Source organism: Pocillopora damicornis, chromosome 6, assembly GCF_964200805.1.
Source record: "Pocillopora damicornis chromosome 6, jaPocDami1.2, whole genome shotgun sequence".
Lineage (NCBI taxonomy): Eukaryota > Metazoa > Cnidaria > Anthozoa > Scleractinia > Pocilloporidae > Pocillopora > Pocillopora damicornis.
In genome coordinates, this window is record NC_142675.1 from 2,189,531 (window position 1) to 2,206,036 (window position 16,506).

At 36.7% G+C, this 16,506-nt stretch overlaps 1 protein-coding gene and 2 long non-coding RNA genes across 3 annotated transcripts in view; 1 reads left to right on the forward strand and 2 right to left on the reverse strand.

The window, feature by feature from the left end:
• The first annotated feature begins 5,195 nt into the window (after positions 1–5,195).
• The window catches only part of LOC113666581 (histamine H2 receptor), a 56,976-nt gene continuing 45,665 nt past the window's right edge, over positions 5,196–16,506 (forward strand). The window contains exon 1 of the mRNA XM_089210127.1: positions 5,196–5,375. The gene's annotated coding sequence lies outside the window, so the exon portion shown is untranslated. The remainder of the gene's footprint in view (positions 5,376–16,506) is intronic.
• Positions 8,057–11,098, reverse strand: LOC113666591 (uncharacterized). The gene is made up of 2 exons (XR_003445811.2): positions 10,767–11,098; positions 8,057–8,444 (listed from the first exon to the last, which is right to left on the reverse strand). It is a non-coding gene; the product is annotated as an uncharacterized LOC113666591 (long non-coding RNA).
• On the reverse strand, positions 12,883–15,359 carry LOC149043412 (uncharacterized). The gene is made up of 2 exons (XR_016187860.1): positions 15,050–15,359; positions 12,883–13,120 (listed from the first exon to the last, which is right to left on the reverse strand). It is a non-coding gene; the product is annotated as an uncharacterized LOC149043412 (long non-coding RNA).

A 16,506-nucleotide genomic window follows, 5' to 3' on the forward strand; every position in this document is an offset into this window, starting at 1 on the left:
ATTGGAATCGTTACAACAAAGAGATTACTTCCATATAATTTCATTCGATATTCACTTTCTCGGCAAAATTGATTTAAGGAGATAAGAGGAAGAAAAAACGACAAAAGCAGGCGATTCACACAAGGATTTATAGGTAAATTCGGTAACAAGTTTTTGTTTTGACTCGTGTGTTACTGTTGTGTCGGATTGTTACTATTTTTGGTTCTTGATGCGCATTGGTCGAACAGTGAAAAGATAAAATCCAACATGGCGGCCGTTGAATGAAAGATCCAACGTGCTGGAGAGGTGAGTTTATTTTATCTGCTAAACAAGACAAGTACAATCTCTTGAGCTAGAGTGAAATTTTCTCTTAGTTTTCTTACTGAAAGGTTTAACTTCCAGGCTCGCCCATATTTAAAAAACTACTCGTGGAAATTCTCTCTATGAATATGCTGCCTTTAAAATCGTCGAGCAGTACGCAAAATTTACGACCTACATTATTTTAATTTGAACGCGACTGTGAAAAATTATTTTGACTCACCCACTGGAGAATATTTAGTTTAATTGATTACGATTAGATACGGTCAAGAGATTTTTAACCACACAAGATTTGCAATGTTTACCGTGGCCTCATGGCTCTTCGCAGGTTTAGTATTGATCATTTTACGATGTATAGACCTTTTACGGATGCCAGTGTTTTAGAGCATCCCCTCTAGTTTTGGTGTCCTAATTTCATAACGTGAACTACACTGTTCTTTACGCTCTCAGTAGTAGTGTTACAAATAATACAAAATGTGATTTAGTAAATATTGTTGGCGTAGTATTTGAATTAACTAAGAACGAAACGAGGTAATTTCTATATAGAAATCGCGGTCACGGTATTGGCAGCGAAGTTCTCTATTTCGGGGTGAGAAGTTTGCAAACTGCAGACCTCACCAACAACCGAATGCCGCTTTAATCACGAAAGGAGAACCGCTGGTAAATCAAACTTAAACTAACTGAATGAAAACTATAGTAAATTGTAACTAAAACGCGATGGATGGGATTGCAGATTGCCTGCAGTTTATTGTTAAAGCATTTAATCCTAAGAATTTTGAGTTTTGATAGCTCCTGACAATGTTAACTCGGCATGTTCTTGAGCTTTGGGGTATTAAGGTGATGTCAGCTCTCATAAGGCTCTTTCATATGCCATTACAGAATAACCCTTTACACCCTAACATCAGTATGTATATTCTCCACACTGTTATTATACATTTCTGAAGCTGCTAACAAAGAGAATATGTTTCACAATCAAAAGCGTCTCAAGTTGGTGATGATTTCTTGTATTCTTGTGACCTCAATGTTTGAATCAGGGGTGATATTCTAAGGAGAAATTAGATGCTAGTCTCTCATGGTGGTCAGTGGATTAAATTAAAGGGTATTTGGGAAATGTTTGGGTGAGATAACTAAAACTGATCTTGTAAACTCTGGTCAGTTAGTTGGGAGCATTGTTAAAAGGAATGTTGTCAACAGTAAAAACAATATTCTAACAACTTGGGCAAAATTTGACAGTAGAGGCAAGTGTTGACTTTAAGTTGTCTCTATCCTGATGAAGATTTCTGCTCAAGCTGTGGAAACATCACTCACTTCTACTGCAAATAGTACTTTTTGGTACCTCTCTCACAAGTTTAATTTAATTTATTAGCTTTGCCAACTATACATACAATGAAAGTGAAATGTGATCATCGCAGTAAATTTTCCAATTTAAGCAATTGGAAAGAAGAAGCCTGAAAAAAATCAGGGCTTCAACGGGATTCGAACCCGTGACCTCCGCGATACCGGTGCGATGCTCTACCAACTGAGCTATGAAGCGTGGAACATGGTGGAACATGGGAAAATTACAATGACATAATGGGCTGGCAACCACAACAGCGATAGCCAATTACTGTGGTCCCAGGAGTATTAAAATAATTAAAACAATTACATCAATGATTAATAATTATGAACAATGTGGAGTTGGTGTTGTTTTCAGGCTGTTACATGAATTACATTTTGTACAGATAGTTTTATAAGTCCTGGGATTGTCAATGTCATAGATCTCTTGGAGTGCAGTTGAATAATAACATATCAAAGCATGTTTGAAGTCATTTACATTGTTCATACTTAGGTTAAGCTTGTTTGACAGAGTGTTCCAGATTCTTATTGTTCATAAAACAGGATGATCAGAATATATGATCAACTCCTGGGTTCAAAGTTCCATTTAATATGTCAAAAATACTGGTAGCTAAAAGGTGATTGTCTCTGATGGGAACAACATCAGGGACAATTGATTATGAATACTCTAAACAACCTCACAGTTAACCCTTTAACTCCCAAGATCTGATTATTAATTCTCCCCTGTAGCTGCTACACATTCATTTGTCAATAAGTTAGAAGAATTTGGTGTTAGATCAAGATAACATCTTCTACTTGATGAGTTTGAATACTCTCATGAGCTGTTTGCTGGATAATGTTTAGATATTATAGGGAGAAGTTACATGCTAATCACTTTTGGGAGTTGAAGGGTTAAGAACTGCAGGGGAGCTTACTATTCTATAAAATAGACTTGAAAGACTAAAACCACTTTACCAGATATAACAACAATTTTTTGTAATGCATCTGTACAGTATAGATATCTACATCTCAATCTTTGCCTCCAAGGTAAGAAGATTATTCTTTCAGCTAGCATCGGAGATCTTTTGACAATTGAGTTTGTAACAAAGCTCTAGTGCGATTGCATTCAATTTTGGGTTTCTTTTATGAGTCAGGGACTCAGGAATTATCAGTTTAAACCTGAGCAAATTTAATTCAATTTCTCTGTGATGTTTGGATGAAAAGAATATTGTTTCTTTGAATGTTATCAAATACTTAAAACAATTTTATTTATATTTATTATCAAATACTATGGTTTCTTTAATTTGCTTTTTTTCAGGGATACAACAACAGACCTTTGTGGCTGACAGTTAAGTCAATGCTTCCTTCATCAAAGTTATACAAGTGAAGACATCTGTATTATGAAAATAAAGACTGTTGCAATAGCAGAAAGTGAGTATCTTGCAAGTACTGTTACTCTGAATAAATGCTAACATTGACCTGTAAATTGTTTTGAAAGATGTATCATTATTTGAAGGACAGTCCAGGTATTTCATTTACTAATGATTTAACCCTTAAACTCCCATAAGTGACCAAGACAGAATTTCTCCTTACAATATCAGTTCAATATTAAGCAGACAAGTGATGAGAAGCAAGAAAAATATCAATTGGGGGATTATCACAATTGATCCAATACCAAATTCTCTGAATTAACTACAAAGGAATTGTATGACAGACAGTAAGGAGAATTACCAATGAGATCTTGGGAGTTAAAGGGTTAATTGTATGACCTTGGTGCTAAAATGGCTCAAATTTAAGACAGACTAGTTAGAAAATATTTTATACGTTCTTGTTGTGTTTTGTAACTTTCCTGCTTCATGTATGCTTAAACTAGTTTTTTCCCCTTGAATTTGTTAGTATTAACATGACTGATTGCTTAATGAAAGCTGACCCCTTTGCAGCAAATTTACATTGAAAAAACTATGAAAATACAAAATTATTTATATCTGTTTTGTTTCTGTCTATTTTGGGAACAGTATAGAGCTATATCTTGACTGTTGTGCTGTATTTTAAGACTGACAGGAATCAAAGTTTTTTCCACTGTTGCAATAATTTTTTTGGCAAGCAGTTTTTCTTTTGTGGAAAAATTATTATGAAAGTTATTTCTACATATGAAATATAGGTTTAGCTTGGTATTCAAGTGTTATATACATCGTAGACAAGAAATAACATCACCAAAACAAACCACCCCTCCCTTCCGCTCCGAAAAATATGACGAATAGTGTTTTTATTAGCTCCAAAAGCCACCCAATCACAAGGAAGACAAAACTTTTGCTGATTCTGATAAACTCCAAAGGACTCATGGTAAATGCAGGTTTTTTTTCCCAAAATAGTCAGACCAATGAATAAGTTCTCTGAAAGTATTTTAGTAAGAGCAGGGAGCAAATTTCCATGTTAAATTAAATTTAAACCAAAACTAAGTCTTCTCAGTGCCAATAATAAGAGTTTACAAACTTTACACTGTTTCCACATCGTTATAAAGTTTCTGACTGAGGGCATACATGATAGCTCAAGCATAAGATGTTTGAAAAAATTGGGTGAAATAAGCAATGTTCATATTGCTTGACTGACAACTGTTTACTGCGTCACATGCTCTTGAAATGTGACAAAGGAAGGTGCAAAGCTTACTATCTACTAATCTTTCTAGATTTTAAGTTAGTAAATTAATCATTTATTTAAATATGATGTCCATTTGCCAGAGGCAAACAAAAAATTTCACGTGTGTTGCTCAAAGACTGTTTAAATCAATTGTGATTTGGTTTGTGTATGTCAATACACTGTATGTGAATACAATTTAATTCAACCGTGATATTTAGGGAGAAAATACTGGACGAATTTTAACCATTAGGAGAAGGTTTTAAACAGTAATCGTTAAACAAAATTGGATAAGTTGTGTCAAAACTAGAGCATGTTTCAGTGATAAGCGAATTGCAATTTACTATTTCAACAAGTGTCTACCAAATAGAATCGAAATGATACTCTTTCTAGAAACTTTGAGCTTCGCGCGAGAAACACTAGGTTGAGTCGATCTTGTGCACCAGTTAAAATGGTAGTCGTAGGTTGTATACAGATAGGAGTGGATCAAGGATGCTCCCTAATGCGTTGCAATTATTTAGAATCAAATTGTGACCGGGACTCAGAAAAATTCCGCTTCAGAGACAGATGTGAACGCGTCTTGTTTCTCCGCAATGGAAAAGGCACGGTCTATCTTCAAATCCCTTGCCTTCTACAAAATTTTGAGATGCCAAAATGAATGTTTACAGTTTTCTATTTGTTTGTTTATGCATTAGACTGAAGTTCTCTGCGTGTGCAAGCGTTTTTTGTTTTTGTTTGTTGTTGTTTTTTTTTACGCTAAGTTAAGGAACGCGCTTGGACAAAGGTCAAGACCGACGAAGAAAAGAAAACCTACATGCGCGTGCAGCGCGTGTCATACACTGCATACCGCGTCATATGATTTAACCAATAGGAGTACTGCAAACCGCACCACGCCAATTAGTATCACTATGGAAACACCATTGATAACGCGTCGTGATAAATGCTCTTTTAAGCTGGAGTTCTGTAGATTTACTGTGTCGACGCTAGGCGTGTTGTATTTCTTGTGACAAGAGCGCAACTCAAAAAAGAGTCAAACTAACAAGATTCCCTTCTAAAGCATGGAATAATAAGAAGTTGCACCAATGGGGATTCTCAACGGATGTGAAACTACAGTGGAAGGTGGATATGAGGTAACCGAAGCTTAGCTAATATCACAATGAGAGCCTTTGTTTTCTTGTGCCTGTTTCATTAGGATTCTTGCGAGACCGATCGATTTGATCTTCATGGATTGAATTCCATCTTGCAGTTCGCCTAATGCCAGGACTCCACTCCTTGATTCCGTCCTTGCTTAAACCAGGATTAGTTTAGACTTAGTAAGATTTAGGAATAAAGGTACGTTTAGTTAGAAAATAACCGCAAATTGTTTGCAACTTGTTTCCCAAGAGGGGTAGTCTAGGTGTGAAAATGTTCCTAACTGTGACGTTGTTTAACACACAAGAGTTTGTAAATTTTGATTGGCTTTGTTCGGAATTTAGTTCACATCTGCCAATTGTGAAGCGCTAGCAAAATGATTTCCCAATGACTTCGCGTTTGTGCACGAGATACAAATGTATAAATGATCCGCGGATGGAAGCCCTTAATAGAATCTGTTAGAATTTTACTAACTTTCGTGTGCGCGACTTTAAACTTCACGTGCGATTGATCGGTATTTCGCGTACGACCGCTGTTATGACGCGATGAAAATTTCAAGCAGGTTGATACGAGGTCGACCGTTTGTGCCCTAGTTAGCTCTTACCGACTCTTGTCCCCAGTTCCAGTAGATCGTTGGATGATTTTTGCGCCCCCCCGTTGTTTCTCAGTTAATATTACAATCAAATGGTACCAAGTATCTGCAGAGATGTTGGAATGTTTTGATTTGGATTAGTTTTCGAAGCGCATTTAAGTTGGTGTTTGTTTAGCTGTTTATAGTAGTTCCGATTGTCGCGGCTTCCGCCTGTTTAAGCAATTAGATTCGGCGACTTGATCACAATGTTAATCCGTCGTCGATGAGACTTCTTGAGATTGAAGATTTAAATACATATAAAAATTATTTGATAACTATTAAACGCAAATAAATGCAAATTAAACCTTATTATGGGATTTAAAACTTAACACTGGTTTCTTAAGACTGAATAAAACTTTAACGAGTGAATCGTTAATTGCCAATTCAATTGCATAGTTGTTAGGGTGTCACGAGAACTGTTTACTCTTTAAGTTCGACTTGCAACAATCTGCAACGTAGCAGATTGAGAACTGCAAATCACTGCGAGAAGTCTGTGGTTTGGTTTAAATGATAAATAAAGATTCTTAATGAATCTTTGATGCTCCCAAGTTGTCGAGCTTAAAGACTGTTATTGATGAAGATATTTGGAATTTAATTTACTTATTACTTTCATGTGAAGTGGACTACGCAAATGTGAAATATTTACTAGCGTAACAGCTCCTCAGTACATACACAATGCAAAAGATCAACAAATTGATATTCGTCTATATTGTGCATTTACTTGACTCCTTTGGTCGGCCTATTTTCTACCCTTTTCAATCAAACTTTGGATCATTTATTGGCCTCACTTTCTAGAGAGTTCTCTGTGGCCCAGCGGAAAAGCCTCTGTTGTGACGCGGAATCGAAAGGTCTAAGATTCGATTCTTCGTGGAGACTCGGATTTTTTTCCTCGTGACAACACCAATGCATCTTTCTTTAATCTTTCGATCTGTTTCTACTACTTGATCTGCCGCATGATGGTGAGAGATTAGTTTACATAGCCTCTCTTGAGACCTTTCTGGAAGAACCATCTAGTTACAAAGCCTTTTTTTCTTTCATTTCCTTTTCATGTGGGATCTACTAAAACTTAAGTTCGTACAAACCACTTCGTGGAAAACATGAAACGATGTGCACTATTTTCTTCCACCGCTACGAGCCTACCTTTCTTGAAGAGTGGCGCCGCTGAAAAAATATACCCTAGCCTACCATGGGCATATTCTGAAAAAAAAAACGACAGCTTTGTGCCAAGCGCATGACAAACAGTCGATATTTCCCTATGGATCAACTTTTGTGAAGATTTAGTCTCTAATTTCTTGCATCTCACGCACTCGCGATGTTTATTATGCTTCTTTATCACTTCTCGTTTTCCATTTACTCCGTTGGAATCTCTCCATTGTTTAGTGTTTAAGTTATTTTTTCCGTCTCTTCATCGTGAGCTCCAGCTCAGTATTGTTGCATCTGTACTCAATAACACGATAATCTGAGCAGAAGTGCCGCTGGGGTTATGACGATCTTTGCGGGAAATTTTGTTTGTGTCGTTCTAAAAAAGATTTCGACCCAGGAGTTTATTTTTCAAACACGTCGGAGTATAACGAGCACGACTGGGACCCAACAGGCCACTGCAAAGCCTCACTAATTGACACGCAGACTGTTATATTACAGGGTGGTGGTCAAACTGACGTGAATATTAATTTGATTGATTATTAATTCACTGAATTGCAATTGTCATGCTGTCAAATTGTAGCAAATCAGATCACTGGGTGCTAAATTTGAGTGTTTTGAAATTTCCTCAAGAAAACAATAGTTACCAGCGTAGCACATAAGACCTTTGCTGATTTGTTTGTTTGTGAGAAGTCTTCCAGAAACAGACAATTAATTTACACGGCTCGCCTGTCTCTCATATCTCACCGTAAATGTGGCTGCGCAAACTATAATTGCTCCGCAAAATACGCGGGTTGAGATCTTAGCTATAATGGGGAAGTCTGTTTTTCCCAAATGCTGCGCGCTTTCTTGGTTTTCATTGTAATGTACGCAACAGTCAGCCGTTGTTTCACGAATATGAGAAATTAATTCTAAGTTCGAGGCATCCTTTATCTCAGAGTAAAGAATATTCCATTTTTTAGTCTCTTCCTATTACAAAAGTGCAAACGTTGAAAAAATAGCTTTCGCATACGAAGTAAGAAACACAAGGAAACCTAGAAAAAACCTAACAACCAATCTACTTTTAATATTCATGTCCTTGTAAAATATCTGGTGACATCCTAAACAAGTAAACAAGGAGCTTTCGCATAAGATACTTGGAGAAATCTTGACAAAACTACACCGTCTTTCTACTGTTAATATTCTTGTCCATGTAACATCTAATTCTTGATCAAGTAGAGAGCAAAAGAACAGTTCAAAGAGGTAAAGTTCAGTTCTTGAAGCATCTTCAAGATCGTCATCATCCCTCGTGATGTTCCTGAAAGACATGAAGAATGCAGTGCGTTTACTTAAATATGTTTATATTGTTTTGAGTTATCAAAACCTTAAATCCGTGTACAAACTTGGTGGCAGTGAAGATGTTCATCTGCAGTTTCGCCGAGGATATTGTATTTTGTATTTTGCTTTTGCCAGCTGAGATGGTTTTCAATTCTTTTCAATCGTTAAGATTTTTGTAAAGTTTGCTTTCACTAATGATATAATTACGGCCAAAAAATGCATGGAACTTTGGTTAAATAACTCATTGGAATCACTGATTTTCATGATAATGTGAAATATTTTTTATCCAGGCCATCATAGAGAAAGATGATATGATTAATAACATCCCCACAGAATCAATATACTATTTATCAGAATATAGAGAGAAGAATATAGGATTTTATCAACTTTGACTGTAATAGTTTACTTTTTTCCCTTTAATCCTAACAGCACAAAGTTGTCTTAAAAAAATTGTAATGAAGATTGTTCGAAGTTTTACACAGTTATTCTTCATACGAGATTTACCAACCTACGAAGTACTGGTTACAAATGTTACTCTGAATCATAATATTGATACATCTAAAACATCCTTCTTAAAAAAAAATGGAAGCATACACATTTCGTGCACTCAAAACATCGAAACAGATCTTTTGCCCATGATTAAGTCGCTTCAAGAAAGTTCATAGCATGGATCAAATAAAATTATCACAGGCGCACACATTTGTACAACAACTTATTTAAGAGTCAAAACAACAAAGATTTTCTACTGTAGAGAAGAAGGCCTCTTCTCTCCTTGTCTTCAAGGTTTCATAAATTATTCTCTTATACAAGCCTGGTTATTAAAAAGTCATTGAAATATTATTATTTTTTATCTCTCATTCCTTAGTAGTGAAACATTACCATGCAGAAAAAAGCACTACATTTTTTCACGCTCGAAGTAACACGGAATAATTTTGGGTGCGGTAGAAATCGAGGAACATATTAAATCACAATTTCATTTTACTGTTCTGATGTTATTTACTCTGGTCACAGAAATGTGGGCATGAGTATTCCCACTTAAGAGTTACGTCAGGAGCTTGAAATAAGCTTTTATTTGTCAGTTAAGATGTCTGCCATTCACAGAACATAAAAGCTTAAGTTTTAAAAAGTTCTTTGCATTTTCTGGAACTACAAAGTTTATGGGTGTCGAATTTATTGTTGACAAACTGCTTTCTGTGACTGCCGTTTGCATCATGTTTCGTGTTACGTTTTTGAGACATTATTTGCAACTTTAGAATAAACATTTAGCAGAATTTCCTAAGAGTAAATAATCTTTGTGCATGTAATGTGAATTTTCAATCGAATTTCATTTGCGATGAAACAGATAAGATATAAAGAAGCAGTGGATATAACTGTCACTCATTCCGCCATTTTGAAGCATGTATTATCAAATTAACTATAAACGTTTCCAGAGTTAAAATGATCGATTGTACTTTGGTAAAATTTGGTTTGCAAAGAAGAAGATTTCATAGGATAATACACCGAGTGATTTAAGCCGATGAATACCACGAAAGTTCGTACAACAATTTGCTTAAGTTATCTTTGAGTGAGGCTCTGGGTTGATGCATTCCAAGCGAATATGGTAGAATAAAATCCTTCGACATTATCATTTCTTGTTCAATAAATATCGCACCAGCACGAACTGAAATGGTGTATAGAATCGAAAGCAGCGACGAAATGCTCCCTTCGCGCAAACAAGCCTGTCCAAAAGAGGTAACTGCGGTGTTATAGCTCGTAACTTTTCTGAGACCAGGTTTGAGCGGCAAACGAACACAACAAAATTACTTATGGTTTTTAAATAAGCAAACTTCTAACCTTTTCAGATTAAAGGATTCGCCAAAGTAACATTTGAGAAAAAGAAGCATGTTGAATATGCCAGAAATATTGAAAAAAATACGACCGTGGGCATGATTTTATTGAGATACTTCTTCGTCGATGAACTCAAACTATGTGGTTGTCTGAGTCTCGCCTATTGACGCACGGGGTGAAAATTTTCTAGTTTCGAACAGAATTTAGATATGTAGCTCAGGCATGTTTGAGTACCGATTTACTTCAGGTTTCCAAATGAACGGTGGAATTCGAAAAAACTTAGGTGAAGGCCAGAACTGAATAAATTTTCTCCAACTTGATAACTCGCTCTGACACGTGGCGATCGAAGCCGACCGCCATTTTGAACAAACGACTTGCCCTCGAAGCAGGACAGAATTTTGCGAGAGAAATCTTGCTTGAAAAAAGAACTGACTATTTCAAAATGAAAAGTTCAAGTAGTAAAGATCTTACTCACCCGTTCACTATTTTTTTTTGTCTTGTTTTTTGTCTTGTTTTTTGCCTTTTTCTTTGTCATTTTTTCCGGTGGAACTTGTCTGTTGGGTCTTGGGAGGGTTTGGATAAAGCGCATCTTTAGTCTTGGTATTAGGTGTCACTACGCGTTCAATTTTTTTTTTCTTTTTTTTTTCTTCGTCATCGGACATGTTTCTTTCTTTTCACCTTCCTTTTTTCAGAACCTCTAGCTGCAGGAGCTTTAGCAAACGTGTTTAGGGACCACGGAAAATACGCAGTTTGTCATGAATCATGGGACTCTGTTAACGTGCAGAACTAACTTGCACTATCATGGGCACGTGATTTTTACGATACTTAACCTCTGACCAGCATGATCGCGTCCCTAATTAATTCTAGTGATTCTCATTTTTGAAACATCAATTGTAATTTCCGTACCGCATTTGTTACTGTGACTTGGTGATGAAATCTTTGCGGAATCATTCCTGGATGTTTCAGATTAATGCACACTTTTAGAATCGTGATTACATGGTTTTTGCGTAGCTGTTTCCCTTTTTTTTTTCAGAACAGGGCGCGCTTCGCATACGTTAGACGTGGAGGAAAACGTCGCCTTGAAACTTCAAAAGCGTGACTTCGTTCGCCAGAAACCATGTATCGCAGTTTTTAAACTCAGTATTACTGTGAATAACAAATTTTTAAATCTGCTTTGTGCTAGCGTTTCGACTATCTTTTGGCAAGAGTACCTTTTGGAGTACCTTTAAATCTTGTTGACGCAAGTTGATGAAGTGACCGCGCTCCAAATTTATGCAACCTTCTGCTAGAAATAGGCATTGTGTCGTCCGTCGCAAAGAATTTTGACCGCTAAAATGAAACTGCTCGGCACTCATGCTTTACAAACTTACTAATCTTTTCGTGAGAGATATCTCTAGTCAGTTTCGATGAAATTCTTCCATTAAATGCTACAAAGTTCAATTTAAAGCGATTGGTGGATAGTGGAAGGATCGCATCCGCCATGTTGAACACAGCGATTGAGAGGTTGTGGGAAAAGAAGGGCTTTTGCAAAAATGTTGATCAGTAAGACCTAAAAACTTACCTTGAATCATCGAGCAAAACATATGACTACACGAAACTGCAAAGGTGAAGGAAGCGAACTTTCTTGTTGGTTGCAAGCGTTTCAAAGCCAGTTTTAGAGAACCTTCGCGAAGTGGAAGTTTTTATAGCGGTCTTCGCATTTACAAGACTTGGTTGCATGGCGATGGTAGCTAGTGTCCTTTGTCGAGTTTTAAAAGACGCATGATTTACCAAGCATGTCAAGGCTTAAGTTAAGGATAGAATAACAAGTCTGCAGTTCCTCGAATGTCAGCTGAAATCCTCACTGATTGACACACAGACCATTATAGTACAGCGCGGCGAAACTGACGAGAATCTTAAGTAGATTGATTAACAATGCACAATTCACTGAGTTGCAATTTTCATGCTGTCAAATTGTAGCGAATCAGATCGCTGGGTGCTAAATTTTAGTGTTTGAAATTTCCTTAAGAAAACATTGGAAACCAGTGTAGCACATCAGATCTTTTCCGATTTGTTTATCTTAGAGAAGTCTTCCAGAAATCGACAGTAAATTTCCTTGGCTCGCTTGTCTCATGTTTTACCTCAAATGTGGTTGCGCAAGCTATATTTGCACCGCAAAATACGCGGGTTGAGATCTGAGCTATATTGCAGAAGTCTGTTTTTCCTTGTAATCTGCACGGCAGTCGGCCGTTGTTTCACTAATATGTGCCCTCAGGTATGGTTAGAAATCTTCGTGGTCGTTCGAAAGGTTCGTGGTCAATGTCATTAGTAAAACTTGTTTCGCAAATTTTTGGTCTTTGATTTTTAAGCGACGTTTGGTCGGTTATGATAAAATAACTAATTGATAGATGCGCGCAAAATATCGTAGAACAAGGTTTCAAGCGTGCTCGACATCAAATGATGTCTGTTTTGTAATTTCGTAGCCAAAATGAGTGAGCTATCTGAGTTTTAGGCGCTTATAATTCAGCCTAGAATACCTAAATTTTTTTGTTTAAAAAGCAGCTTTCGCTTATTAAGAAAGTCAGAGAAACCTAGAAAAACGTAACAACTAATCAACTGTTAATATTCATGTCCTTGTAATATCTAGTGACATCCTAAACAAGTAAACAAATAGCTTTCGCATAAGATACTTGCAGACACTTCAAAAATACCACAGTCTTTCTACTGTTAATATTCTTGTCCTTGTAACAACTAATTCTTCGTTAAGTAGAGAGCAAAAGAACAGCTCAAAGAGGTAAAAGTTCAGTTCTTAAAGCATCTTCAAGATCTTCATCGTCCCTCGTGATGTTCCTGAAAGACATGATGAATGCAGTGCCTTTACTTAAATATGTTTATAGCATTGAGTTATCTAAATCTTAAATCCGCGTACAAGCTTGGTGGCAGTGAAGATGTTCATCTGCAGTTTCGCCGAGGATATCTTGTATTTTGCCTTTGCTATCTGGGATGGTTTTTCAATTATTTTCAGTAGTTAAGATTTTGTAAAGTTTGCTTTCACTAATGATATAATTACGGCCAAGAAATGCATGGCACTTTGGTTAAATAACTCTTTGGAATCACTGATTTTCATGATAATGTGAAATATTTTTTACCCAGGCTGTCATAGAGAAAGATGATATGATTAATAACATCTCCACGAAATCAATAGACCATTTATCAGAATATAGAGAAAAGAATATAGGAATTTATCAACTTTTACTGTAAAAGTTTACTTTTCTCCCCCCAAATTCAAACAGCACTCAGATGAATAACACACAAAGTTGTCCTAAACAGATTATAATGGTCATTGTTCTAAGTATACGCAGTTATTCTTCATACGAGATTCACCAACCTACAAAGTACTGGTTACAAATGTTACTCTATGCATCTTAATATTGATACATCTAAAATATCCTTCTTGAAAAAGAAATAGAAGATAAAAACTGTGGTGTCAATGGAAGCCTACACATTTCGTGCACTCAAAACATCGAAACTGATCTTTTGCCCATTATTAAGTCGCTTCACATCATTAGATAGTTCATAGCATGGATCAAATAAAATTGTCACAGGCGCACAGATTTGTACAACAACTCATTTAAGAGTCAAAACAACAAAGATTTTCTACTGTAAAGAAGAAGGCCTCATCTTTCCTTTTGCATCATGTTTCGTGTAACGTTTTTGAGACATTATTTGCGACTTTAGAATAAACATTTAGCAGAATTTCATAAGAGTAAATAATCTTTGTGCATGTAATGTGAATTTTCAATCGAATTTCATTTGCGATGAAACAGATAAGATATAAAGAAGCAGTGGATATAACTGCCACTCATTCCGCCATTTTGAAGCATGTATTATCAAATTAACTATAAACGTTTCCAGAGTTAAAATGATCGATTGTACTTTGTTAAAATTTGGTTTGCAAAGAAGAAATTTTCATAGGATAATACACTGAGTGATTTAAGGCGATGAATACCACGAAAGTTCGTATAACAATTTGCTTAAGTTATCTTTAAGTGAGGCTCTGGGTTGATGCATTCCAAGCGAATATGGTAGAATGAAACCCTTCGACATTAACATTTCTTGTTCAATAAATATCGCACCAGCACGAACTGAAATGGTGTATAGAATCGAAAGCAGCGACGAAATGCTCCCTTCGCGCAAACAAGCCTGTCCAAAAAGAGGAAACTGCGGTGTTATAGCTCGAAACTTTTATGAGACCAGGTTTGAGCGGCAAATGAACACAACAAAAATTACTTGTGGTTTTTAAATAAGAAAACTTCTAACCTTGTCAGATAAAACGATTCGCCAAAGTAACATTTGAGAAAAAGAAGCACGTTGAATATGCCAGAAATATTTAAAGAAATACGACCGTGGGCATGATGTTATTGAGATACTTCTTCGTCGATGAACTCAAACCATGTGGTTGTCTGAGTCTTGTCCATTGACGCACGAGGTAAAAATTTTCTAGTTTCACACAGAATTTAGATATGTAGCTCAGGCATGTTCGAGTACCGATTTACTTCAGATTTCTAAATGAACGGTGGAATTCGAGAAAACTTAGGTGAAGGCCAAAACTGAATAAATTTTTCTCCAACTTGATAACTCGCTCTGACACGTGGCGATCGAAGCTGACCGCCATTTTGAACAAACGAGTTGCCTTCGAAGCAGAAAAGGATTTTGCGAGAAAAATTTTGCTTGAAAATTTTCAAAATCAAAAGTTCAAGTAGTAAAGATCTTACTTACCTGTCCACTATTTTTTGGCTTTTTTCTCATCCTTTTTTTGAACCTGTGCATTGTTTCCGCAGGGACAGCTTTGGGTCTGGCTAGGTGTTTTATAAATTGCTTCTTTAGTGTTGGGATTTGGTGTCACGTTGCGCTCATTCTTTTTAGGGGGCATGTTTCTTTCTTTTCACCTTACTTTTTTTCAGAACTTCTAACTGCAGGAGCTTTAGCAAACGTGTTTAGGGATCACGGAAATACCCAGTTTATCATGAATTATGGGACTCTGTTAACGTGCAGAACTAACTCGCACCATCATGGGCACGTGATTTTTACGATACTTAACCTCTGACCAGCATGATCGCGTCACTAATTTCTTCTAGTGATTCTCATTTTTGAAACATCAATTGTAATTTTCGTAACGCATTTTTTGCTGTGACTTGGTGGTGAAATCTTTGCGGAATCATTCCTGGATGTTTCAGATTAATGCACACTTTTAGAATCGTGATAACTTGCTTTTTGCGTAGCTGTTCCCGTTTTTTTTTTTTTCAGAACAGGGCGCGCTATTCGCACACGTTAGACGTGGAGGAAAATTGTCGCCTTGAAACTTCAAAAGCGTGACTTCGTTCACCAGAAACCATGTAGCGAGCAATTTTTTTTAACTCAGGATTACTGTGAAGAACAAATTTTAAAATCTGCTTTGTGCTAGCGTTTCGACTATCTTTTGGTAAGAGTACCTTTTGGAGTACCTTTAAATCTTGTTGACGCAAGTTGATGAAGTGACCGCGCTCCAAATTTATGCAACCTCCTGCTAGAAATAGGCATTGTGTCGTCCGTCGCAAAGAATGTTGACCGCTAAAATGAAACTGCTCGGCACTCATGCTTTACAAACGTACTAATCTTTTCGTGAGAGATATCTCTAGTCAGTTTCGATGAAATTCTTCCATTAAAATGCCACAAAGTTCAATTTAAAGCGATTGGTGGATAGTGGAAGGATCGCATCCGCCATGTTGAACACAGCGATTGAGAGGTTGTGGGAAAAGAAGGGCTTTTGCAAAAATGTTGATCAGTAAGACCTGAAAACTTACCTTGAATCATCGAGCAAAACATATGACTACACGAAACTGCAAAGGTGAAGGAAGCGAACTTTCTTGTTGGTTGCAAGCGTTTCAAAGCCAGTTTCGGAGAACCTTCGCGAAATGAAAGTTTTTATAGCCGTCTTTTCATTTACAAGACTTGGTTGCATGGCGATTGGAGCTAGTGTCCTTTGTCGAGTTTCAAAAGACGCATGATTTACCAGGCATGTCAAGGCTTAAGTTAAGGATAGAATAACAAGTCTGCAGTTCCTCGAATGTCAGCTGAAAGCCTCACTGATTGACATAAAGACTATTATAGTACAGCGCGCCGAAACTGACGGAATCTTGATTTGACTGATTAACGATGCACAATTCACTGAGTTACAATTTTCATGCTGTCAAATT